The sequence below is a fragment of the Struthio camelus genome, chromosome 5, assembly GCF_040807025.1.
Source record: "Struthio camelus isolate bStrCam1 chromosome 5, bStrCam1.hap1, whole genome shotgun sequence".
In the NCBI taxonomy this organism is placed as follows: Eukaryota; Metazoa; Chordata; class Aves; order Struthioniformes; family Struthionidae; genus Struthio; species Struthio camelus.
Genome location: NC_090946.1, coordinates 76,656,012 through 76,665,751, shown reverse-complemented (window position 1 = coordinate 76,665,751; position 9,740 = coordinate 76,656,012).

Sequence of the window (9,740 nt, the reverse complement as noted above, 5' to 3'; positions counted from 1 at the left end):
GTTTACTTTGCTCCTTCCTTGAGAAATTGCTGCTGAATTACTCAATGTTTGCTCTGCTTGCAGGTCACTTCTTATCGGAGCTTCATACTCCTTCGCCCGTTCGCTCCCCCGAGTCCTGGCACATCGTGGCTCGTCTGCTGACCCGCTGGGCGTTGCTGAGCTGTTTGCAAACTCCCCGGTTTTTCGCCTTTGCTCGGTTAGCACCGCCGGCTCAGCGCTCCTCCTGCCTTTCCAAGGCGCTTGTCAGATCTGACTAAGGGCTCTGGCTCACCGTCCCGGATGAAGTTAGCTGCAGCACCCAGCGTCTTTCTGGCTGCTGCCTTCCCACCCTCTCTGCTGGCAGCGCCTCTCCCACTGGGCCCGCGCAAACCTCTGCCGCCCCTCTCCCGCAGCTTGCAAATCAGGGTTATTAGTGCAAAACGCTGCTGATTTCAATTGGCGTTAGCGTCACGGCCTGGGAGCCCGGGCGGCCGAGCGCCCTGGATCCCCCCGTTTGCTCCGTGAACAAAATGCGTCTACCTGGGATGTGAAGGGAGATTATTTCATAGAGCAGAGCGGGCCCAAAGGCCATGCTTTTGGGTCCTTTTGAACGCTTCTTGCTTTTCTGGTCATTGAACGTGATGCTTTCAGGCACGTTTCATCGCTGCCCGCTGCGGATGGAGGCCCTTGGCTGGCCAACGGGCTGTCCCGGCAGGAGCGCAACCGAATTCTGGATGCATCCTTAATCCGGGCGAAACAGCCCAGGGCATTTCCAGCTGTCCCTGCTGGCGCGGTGGCCTCGCCTCCCTGCCCCATGCCCGGCGAGGCTTGCCCGGCCGGACCCTGCAGGAGAGGGGAGCGGGGGAATTTGGCTTTTTCCAGCAGTAGCTTTTTCTCGGCAGCCTCAGGAGCTCGCGCTCGCTGAGATTGGCTCTCCGCTGGCATTTATTTGTGGTGCCTGTATATTTATGCTGCAGCTCATTAAAGCGCAGGGCAAGTCAATTATGGAGCACAGCATGTATAAGTAGGAGGTGCTGGGAGCTTAGGAGGGGAGCTGATCAGCTTCATCCAAGGGTTGCTGATGGTGTATTTTGGGGCTCACTTCTGCCTTTCTTACACTGCCTCCTACCTAAATAGAGATGCTGGCGACACCGTCGTGAGCCGGTGGTTTCCTGTAGCAGTTGCTGGTGGCAGGAACCAAAATCTGAGAGATCTTTCCAGTACTTGACTTAGCAATTGGTTTCCCGCCTCCCTCAGCAAGGAGGCTTGGAGCTTCCTGGGAGCCTGGCCCTCCTGGTACAGCCATCCAGAACTGGGCCCTGAAAAACTGTGGCCCGGTGGGGTTTGTTCTTAAAGATTTCACTCCTTTTTTTTTTTTCCCCTAAGGAGTTTTCATCAAGTTGTAATAGTGAGCTAAGGAAAAATAGTCTTGAGCAAAGAAAGGTGAAGCGAAACCATCATCAGGGTGTCGAGTGCCCCTCTCACATCTCAGGGCTTTTTTTTTCTTTTCAATTATGGTTTTTATTTTGAGTTTTTTTTCTTTTCTCATCTGAAGGCAGATGTCTGCGTGTCGTACTGGCTTCTATTTGGATGAATCCAGATTTTCTTACTGCTGCCCCACCTTCCTATCTCCTGGAGCTAGAGAGCAGTTGAGACAGGTATTAATATAGACATGATATTCATGTGCATATACATGTTGTGTATGGAGAGATTCTCCATTAATCTCAAAACTTGCCTTGATCAGAAAAGTAATAACTTGCTGGCATGAATTACTTGACAAATTTTGCTTTTGTGGCGAGAAGTTCCTTGGCATTAGTTTTTCCTTCCTCACAGAACCAAGTTAGTTCTGATGAACTAACCTTGTTGCTTTTACTCACAAAGTAGTAATTTACTGGTCAAGTAGCAACGTAACAACTTATCATCTGTGGAGGACCATTTATTCAGAGGTGCCGTCAGCCGGCAGGATGATGCACACCACGAGCGATGGGGATATTATGTACTGTCTGGCTTGACTTTCCTCTGCTCTGTATATTTTAGGACACGTGGAATAGCAGGGAAATGTTTTTCTTCATGCGAGGAAATTCAAGTCATTGCAGGACCAAATTTATCCCAAAGGGTAGCAGATACAACTCCCAGCAGATTCAATGGAAAATAGTTGTAGCAGAGCAAATTCCTCTTTGGCCTGTACAGCTGCAAAGTTGTATAATACTTGGAAGTTTCACTTCACAAGAACTCATGTAAACACTTCCTTCAGACTTGATTCCCATCCAGCTCAGCCTCCAAAGTCGTTTGAGCTGAGCCAGAAGTTTCCAAATAAAATTCTGTCTAAAACTCCCAAATTGCTCTGGTTTGTGTAATGTGCGAGACAGTGACGTGAAAATATTGATCTGGGCTTTAAAGGAGCTGCTTTATGTGTTTGACAAGTTTAACAATACCAACGTTTGGCCTGACTGTCCTTGTCTGATTTCTTTTTGTTTTCTTTTTAATGCAGCGTTGAAAGCGCAGTAGGTATTGACATTAGGAAGAGCCAAATATAACAATGATACAGCGTAAATCCTACAGAAAGTCAGCCAACATTGTCTGTCTGAGGTACAAAGAGCTCAGGGCAGTACTTTTTTTTTTGTCTTTTAACTTCCAGATTGTATTTTAAATTGAACATTTTTAAAGGCCATTTCAGGAGCCTTTTAAGCGTTTATGCAGAAAAAAAGAAAATTCCGACGGAACTGTTTGCTGATTGACTGTTTGCTGATATGAAAAAACAAAATAGCATTTAAAGCATGTCACTGTTTCTACAAGCGGTCTGATGAGGTGCTGAGCGCCACTTAAACAGCAGCATATTTCACTCCCCCTCGCTGAAGGAGTTTTGCCTGCAGGATAGGACCCTTCCTCCTCCTTCTGTGCCTTGCCAAGGTGATGCTGGCCGAACGCGTCCCCAGGCCCGGGGGCCGAGCAGGGTGGATGCCAGCAGGAGGGACAGGTGAGGGCACCTGGCCAGCACACGGCTGGAGAAGGCTGGGTGAGCGTGGTGACAGCTCTCCCCTTAATACCACAGTGAAAAGGGTTTTGGGCACCGTGTCCCCAGGTGTCTCTACGGATCAGGGCAGAACAGGCCAGCGAGGAGGCCGGGAAAAGAGGGCTAGGATCGGTGAATCAAGGCTGAATCAGGCAACTGAAACAAGCTTTGCATCTCTGACAACAACCTTTGGCTGTGGTTTCATTGCACCGTCTGCCTCCCCGCTGCCCGGCCTTGCAATCAGCAAACTAAGACAACTGAACTGCATAAACAACGGCCTGGTGCTTTGTAGTCTTCTGCTTTGCCTTTCAGGCTGGCTGCCACTCGGCAGCCACGCACAGAGAGGCTTGGGAATCTGCTCCTGCACGCTGGCCTCCTCGGTCTTTCTTGGGGTCTGATCCATCCAGGGCCTGGGATCCTGCCCAAATCTTCCATGGGACTGAGGTGTTTTTGGCATTCTTTTTGCGTCTTCTAATAACTTAAAGAAATGACACTCCAAGCACGCTGTCAGAGGTGGAACTGCCCGTGAATTTTTGTCTTGCTTTTTTCAGCAGCTTCGGCAAAATCAAAACTTTCCACAGGGTTAGCGCTGCAATGTCTTATGACAAAGATCTAAGGCGAATCCCTCACTTGCCTTTCACTAGGCCACAGTCAAAACGTTCTTCTCTTTTTGGTTAACGTTGGCTAGACTCATGTCTGTGCCCGCCCTGATTGCAGTGGCGGTTCTGGTGGGAGCTGTACTTTGGATGTGGTCAGGCCCTGTGCGCCACACACCACGCTTCCAGCCTGACGGCACCTCCCAGGATGAATCCTTGAGAAGGTCTCGGGTGATTAATGATTTCAGCAAAGATGCAAATGATACAAGTTACAGACCCAAAGTCCTGCAGAAGAGAGATGTATGCACCAAAATCCACCCTGGGATCGTTCAGTGGTGTCTGACTGAGGTGCCATGCTGAGCCAAGCCAAAATTGAACCCTTGGACTAGGAAACATCAAAGATACGTTTGCTTTAACTTGAAAGCGTTGAAGTGCTAAAATTAGGGATATTTTCAAATTGGGTAAATTTTCATAACAGCTAAAAATCCATACGGATTTATGGACATTTCCGATAGTTTCCCTGTGCTAATAAGGGACACATCTGAAACTATGGCAGACGAAGAACTCGTGTGCGTTTTGTCTCTTAGTTTTCCAAGTGGCATGTCATTAAGAGCTAGACCATAATTTTGCAGCTGGCCTTAAGGACATGGAGTAGGTAATGCTCGCCATGGGACCGGGTCGGGGAACAAAGTGAAATTCCTGCTCTGGGCAGGGATGAAAGGTCACCTCTCCTGAGGAGCGGGACTCCCTGGGTTCACGCAGGTGGTGGAGGACTGCGGGTGGATCTGCTCACCTCGCCTTGCTGTCTCTATGCCTATGTTATATTAGAGGAAAAAAGTATTGTCCGTTGCCACTTGTAGCCTGCTCTTATCTACACTTGCCAGCATCCTGTTGCCTAACTTGTTCCAAGTCTTTTTAAAAGGCCAGAAGACAAAGGCTAAAGGCTAGAGGATTTCCTCCCAGGCATGGCTCCACGAGGTTGGTGGCAGCCAACCATAGTTGTGGCTATTTTGGACAAACAGCAGATGAAGAGAGCAAGTAGTTGTGGCAGAAGGGTCTGCCAGCGCACACGTCACCCACAGTGGATGTCAAAGACTGACAGAGAAAGTGAGGAAGTGGTTGCCAAGCGCTGCGTTGGACCTGTCTGTATGAGACGTCGAGGTGGAAGCGTGCAGAGCGGCTGGGATGGCCCAGCGTTCACACCTGATTTCATCCCCACAGGAACTCTTCCCCCTCAAGGCTGGCTTGCAAGTAGATGCACATGTATTCCCAGGTATAATCCTGGGATGCTGGTCTCTGCAGGGAACACCGCTAATTTACCACATTGGTCATGGCTCCTTACTGTGAAGCTGACATGTTATGGCTGGGACCAGGTCTCTTCTCCCGGTAGTGCAGATCAGGGATGCCTCCACTGAGATAACAGGGCTAACATCAGACGAGCAGAGATGGACCTGGCCTGTGGGGTGGCATGTGCCAGCCACAGGAAAGAAAAACTTCATATAAATGAAATAGATGGGGTAGCCTTGGTCCGGCTTCCAAATGTGTCATCTTGGTCTTGTGGGAGGCTCCATAGGAAGGGTCTGAGCATGTCTCTGATGGTGCTTCCCTTTAGTCCTGGCTGGTTGAAGCAGGACTGGGTCTGATGTATGCAGGGCAAGTTAGCACAAGCGTCCTCCAGCTATTACAATACAGACTCATTACTCTCCCTAGCATCTCTGAGAAGGAGAGGAGCTGATAGAAACCTATCCTAGCATGACTTTTTCCAAGCAACAAGACTGTGTGCCGTGGGCAGCCAAGCACAGCTGTGATTCAGCGTAGATGCCACGTTATATTCAGCTCCTTGTGGCTAACTCTGGTCTGGTGAAGTCATGTCCTATTGTCATCTACAGTCCTTGAGCAGCAGTGCGTTGGTCTCGGGTGGTTTTGGTCATAGCTGAGTCCTCTGTGGAAGATAACATGTCATGGCCTGGGAGTTAGGAGGGTGACTAAAAGTGGGGACATGGTTAAGTTTCAGTGTGTGCACATGTGATTTCGTTAACAGGTTCCTGCCTGCTGGGGACAAGGCTCAAACCTTAACTAGTGAATCTGGCAGGATGGGCAGAAGAAGGAGAAATCTGTTAATGATGTGCTGCTCGCTAGTGGGGCTGCGTGAGCGTGGTTGGGAGCCCGAACTTCAGAGAACCTGGAAGGAGTAAAGCATTATCAGCCAAGAAAACTGGCATGACTCTTGACTGCTGCCAGGTGCAGTGAAAGCCAGAGACAGAATGGTCCTAGCTTAGACAAAACAGCTCGCTGGTCTTTGTTCCTGGCCTTTGTCTGTCTGCTGGTGGTTTTCCACAAGGCTAATTTTTCCGCTCTCCCTATAAAGCTGTGCAAAAGGGTCATACTAAGGCAAAACATGAAGGCTCGGGCTAAGAATCACAAAGCTCACAGGTCGCTTGAACTCACTTTAAAGTAAAGGTGTCAATAGGTCCTTTTTCTGCACAGAACTTACCCAGCCAGTGCCTACATGAAATACCCTCAAGTGATGAGAGGGGACAGAAATCTTCAACTTAAAGAGCTTTTGGAGAAACCCCACGGGATCTAGGCTTCTTGCTTGGGACAGAGGTCCAAGAGAGGAGTAGAGGGGAACTGCACTGAGAAGAGAGGCAAAAAATGAAACTGGCCTTAGTATCTGAAGATATTTGTGCCCTTTCTGAATCAGTGCTTTTGCTGGGTGTCTTCCTTAAGGCATTTGGTAAAACAAAGTCTAAAGCTTGTTTAAAGTGCCTTTTATTCTGGCAGTTTATTCTCCATTTATTCTGGCAGTTTATTTTTATCTAAGATGGCTTATGACAGTGTAATGGTGTTGCAACACTGCAGTTCTTGTTTGTGGTTCCCTTGTACTTTGGTATTGGATTAAATTTAGGCTTCTGACAGGGTCTCATTATGCTAGAAAATACACAGATGTGGCAAAAGACGGTTCCCTCACAAGGAATCATCATCAAAAGAGAAAAGACCTGCGAAAGCAGAAAGAGAAAAGATTGTTAGCCCCTTTTTTGCAGTCTGTTGCAAAGTTATGTTGTCCAGATCTGGGCCTCCGTTCCACCCTGTAGACCCATTGCATCTCCTTATGCTGTGAAAGCATGAGATGTCTATCCTGCTCCCCAAACACCCCATCGCTGCTGTGTGCAGCCCGAGCAAACGGGGGTCTTGTCTTTAGAGGGGACGATGATGAGACAGGCTCCTGCCACGGGTGTTCCCAGCTCTCCTTTCAGCTTCTCCATTTATCACAACTGGTAAAACCTGGCTCCTGCTTGCAAACCAGGGTAACGGGGAAGTGAGTGGTGTGTGCTTGCCGGCCAGGCCATGACCCAACCTATTCCCATCACAGAGCTATTTTTCAGGTGTGCCAACACTTCACAGCAGCTGGAGATGCCCAGGATGGGGCCAACACAAGAGCCTGGTGGCCCATCTTTGGGTAGATCCCCTTCAGGAAATCAGGGTGGGATTTTACTCCCCTAGGAGGGCATTGGAGGCAGCGAGCCCTGTTCCCGGCTGTCCTATTACGTTCCTCTTCAAATCCCGCTCTGAGCAATGATCAGCTCTAGCGTGGAAACCTCCTTATTACTTTCTCTTATGCCATCTTCCCCATCCTCGTGGGAGGGATTGCAAAAAGCAGCCCTTTGGGGAGCACAGGAAACGGCCCCAGAGACAGAGTTAGGAGACAGGGAGCTTGCAAAACAGCTTAGATTTCCTCACCACTCCCCCAGTGAGCACAAAACACACCTCTAAAATAGAATTGCTAGCTCCAGAAGTGTAACTGTGACTGTTCAAAGTGACGTGGGGCCTGTTCCAGGATGTTTAGTGCAGGAATTCACTTGTGAGCATAGATTGTGCGATACTCTGTTATGGGCTGGCTCTCTGCTTGCACGGACCTGAAGGAGCTGAGCACGGTTAGCTTCTCGCTGAAACGACGGAGAAGGGAGCCAATGCACAATGAGGAAAAAGACCAAGATGAGCTTTGAGGGCCAAAATGAAATCTAAACCTATTACTCAACCCTCTAACTAAACCTGTCTGCAAAAAACAGACTTCATAGTCTAGCTCCTTACCTGGTGTAAGTGACGAAACTTCAAAGGAGCAAGGATTTGGCCTTCTTGGTTATTCTCCTTTTGTTTGCACATGCTTTATTTCCATGTAATTCCATTAACTTCTGCCCAGGGTAATTCTGAGAAGAATGAGATACTTGGTCTGCCTCATTTTAGACAACATGATCTGAAGTTATAACTGTGCCAGCTCTGTACTCCGTGCTGTGAATCCCTGCATGCTGGTTCCTCATCTCCTCCTCAAGTTTTATGGGATGCCGACAGCTTTCTGCTTGTTTTATGATTTCAGGGCAGTCGCTTGACACATCAATACAAGAATTAGTTAATCTTGGCTACAGAGTAGGCAGCAGTTTAGGCAGCCCAAGAGCAAACAAGGTCAGGATTTCAGCAAGAGCCCATTTACAGAGCTTGCTAGGACTCTAGCAGAGCAGCCTCAGTGCTATACTTTTTTTTTTTTTGGATTGCTGCTCTCTTGCCTTATTTGCAAGTTCTGTCCTGTTGGCAAGGCCAATGTATAGCCAAAACCAGAAGACTATGGCAGACCAGCTTTGTTCCATACATGGAGAGATGATTAGGGCCAGGGCAGTGTTTGGATCGTAAACATTTAGTCACTAAAAAACAGTTATTGCCTTAAAAACATTCCTTTGCCGATGTCCTAGTTTTCATCTGATGATGTTAAAAGGTCAGAAGGAAAATTAGGGCTTTGTTTGCCCTCGTCTCTTTACGTTCAAGCAGGCAGTGCACCAAACTACAAGGTGATAGATGGGATCCATTAAAGTTTGGTAGGTTTTTTGCCATCTTGTTTTCTTGGTGCTTCTGTTGACAAGCTTGATAAGAGAGCTTGTACTGCAAGCCGTAACAGAGCCAAATCTCACGCCTCCTTTCTTAATAAGAGAATTGATAGATATGATATTGTCAGACAAATATTTTCTGTGTATGGTTCTGGGTAAGAAAAGAGCCCTTCGCTGAAGTGAGGCCTAACAATGAAAGGGAGATGCCTAGAGGCACAAAAGCCCTTCAGTTTCTGCAGAGGTACCTGCAACGTTGGCCTGCGACAGACCACCTTCCCCCGTCGCAGGTGAGAGCAGAAGCCGTTGGGGATGGAAGTGGTTTTAATGTCCAGGACACCTTTCGTGGCCAGCCCTGGTTGGGACTGATGGGGAGACCATGTAAAGAGAAAACCATCCCAGGCTTTTATGCCAAGCCCAAGGGGTGATGGATATATGTGGATTTATATGGCACAACCCACACAAACTGATAGTTTACCACGTGTGGCATGGTCCCTTGTAATCTAAGGCACAGCAGCTCACCAGACCAGTGAAGGAGAAAAATCCTATTAGCAGCAGCAGCAACACATTAAATTCCCATATATATCCATTCCTGCACTGTAGTTCCAGCTCTATTCCTAGTCCCTTGGTAACCGCTTTGGGGTTTTATTTTTTTTCAAGTTTTAGATTTTCCTAAGAAATGTCTTCTTCTGAGAACAGTTCTGAGAAACATTTTTTTCCATGACTGGTTCCTTCAGAAATGTTATTCCTGGCCTGAGATAATTCTTATATAACAATTGAACAAGCTTAGGTTTCTCTTGCTGGAAAATTCAGACACTACAAATTTTAAATATCAAAAAACCAAACAAGTAATAACAAGTAATTTCCTAAGAACTTACACAATCTGCCATTGGTAGTCTTACATGGGAAAATACTTCATTCCAGTGTGTATGTGTATTTTTAAGGAAACTAATAGCAAATGGGTGAAAGGAAAAACACACTGGTTAATTATAAAAACCTACCTACCAACCTGCGTCTAACCATTCTTTGGAGTGGTAGGTAAACATGCAAAACATTGAACCACTCAGTATTTTGTCCTGCTTTGAAGTGCAAGTTCCAAAGAAATTTTAACTCACGTCACTTCAACATTTCCATAACTGACTAGGGCTGGTGTCTTTGGATGGCAGCCACCATTTTACTTTCCAGAAAGAAGTCCAGAACGGATGACCTAGTTGGAGATAATATACCCTTAGCCAAGCGAACAGCCAGGCAAGCAGGAAGTTGCCAAAGTCTCACCAG